General features: G+C 37.3%; 1 non-coding gene across 1 annotated transcript; it reads right to left on the reverse strand.

Moving 5' to 3' along the window:
* Positions 1-1,523: 1,523 nt before the first annotated feature.
* Positions 1,524-1,597, reverse strand: TRNAN-GUU (transfer RNA asparagine (anticodon GUU)). The gene has a single exon. It is a non-coding gene; the product is annotated as a tRNA-Asn (tRNA).
* Between the last annotated feature and the right edge of the window lie 287 nt (positions 1,598-1,884).

Genomic DNA, 1,884 nt, shown 5'->3' on the forward strand with positions numbered 1-1,884 from the left:
GACCCCACGCATTTTTTTTCTGAAATTTTAACCCATTCCCACCCCTTCCCACTGAAAAACATGCACTGATCTCTCCATATTATTTTAGTCAGTAAAAAAAACAAATATTCTTTAAAAAAAATCGATTAAATAATACTTGTGGCTCATAAATAGACAAACCAAGTAGATAATCCCTTCTAATATAAATAGATATGCTATTAGCAATCAAAAAAACACAAAAAAAACACGTTTTTACATTTTTTTATTAGATCACGACAGCAAAATGAGGCGGACTGAAATTGACGGAATGACTGTCGAAAAGCACTGTTGTCGAATCGACATTCTTCAATTGAATATACTTTTGTCGAAAAGCCACATTTTTACCATTGCAGACATGTCGAATTTGACAAATGTCGAATTGCAAAAAGTCGAATCTGAAACGGCAGGATTTTTGTCGAAAAGTACTGTGTTGCATTGTTGAATCCAATTCGACAGGTTTTTTTTTGTCGAAAATGCCCAGTTTTTCGACATTTGCGGCAATTCGACCGCAATTGCATATACCCCTTAAATACTATTTTTCTAATATTGATCCTATAGATAAAATAAGATTTGCAGTAAACATGTTAAATGATGACCAGAATAACTAGTTTACAGTATATTATACTGTCAGCGATGCAGAAAGGCCACACACATAAAAATACATGTTAGTATGTATAAATACAAAATAATGGATAGTCTATTTTTCTGTCCACAGTATCTCTCTCTCTCTCTCTCTCTCTCTCTCTCTCTCTCTCTCTCCGTCGTATCACAAATAATAACCCTGTGTTTTATTAACCAATGTGCCTAGTTTTGTTTCATGTTACTAGTTTGTATCAAATCATTTACCGCTTCACATTTTTCCATTAAATCTAACAATCCTGTACTTGCAAAATAAGAAGCGTCATGTTCAGCTGAATATTTTTAATTAGCATTATTAATTTTTGTACATACATACTTTGAAGGCGTTTACAAAGCATACACTGTAAGTCTGATACTAGTTTTGGAATATTATGTTGGCAGTCAGAGCCCCATGAAGCAGATCTTCCAAGCTGGGGTACTAACAGCATTGCATTTAATAATCATCCCTTCAGTTTAAGTGGATTTTATTCAATAAAGGAAGCAAACGACATCACTGTGCAAATTATTCCTGCAAATATACTACAGCAGGAACAGGAAATTGTAGCATTGCCAAGCCAGTATAAAATCAGACATGCAATGAGTTAATCCATGCCCCAGCAATTGCATACACGGCTACATTACTAGCACGGTGCTTGCAACCCAATGGTTTATGTTTTATTAATAAATTGCATAAAATGTGTTCCTGTGCTGGATACAATCGTCAGCAGCCTAATACCTCAGGATGAAGATACAAACAAGTGCTGATCTAAGCACCAGAAACTGCAGTTCTATTACTTTTCTTGTTGGGAGAAAGTATGTTTGGAAATGTTATGCATTAAAAACTAATTATGGTATAATTACAAAAACATAAAAAATTAAAAACTTCACGTCCCTGGGTGGGCTTGAACCACCAACCTTTCGGTTAACAGCCGAACGCGCTAACCGATTGCGCCACAGAGACGGCCGCTGGGAGTGCGGTTGTACAGCTCACTGTATATATTTCCAGCGAGAGTCGTCACTGTGCAGCTGCAGGCTTACCGCTGAAACCCGAGCACTGCACTATGCGATAATGCAGGAGGAGCGATTACTTCTCAGCATGCTGTGCCTGCCTTAGCCACCCAGATCCAGCAGGAGCTTCATATTATATAATCCGAACGTGTTTGTTATTTAACTTATTTTATGGACTATTCTTTGCAAAAGCTAAAGACGGCTGCATCGCCTTTCTCCCGCAGCTTCTCTGGGGGAACA

Source organism: Pseudophryne corroboree, chromosome 5 (genome assembly GCF_028390025.1).
Source record: "Pseudophryne corroboree isolate aPseCor3 chromosome 5, aPseCor3.hap2, whole genome shotgun sequence".
In the NCBI taxonomy this organism is placed as follows: domain Eukaryota; kingdom Metazoa; phylum Chordata; class Amphibia; order Anura; family Myobatrachidae; genus Pseudophryne; species Pseudophryne corroboree.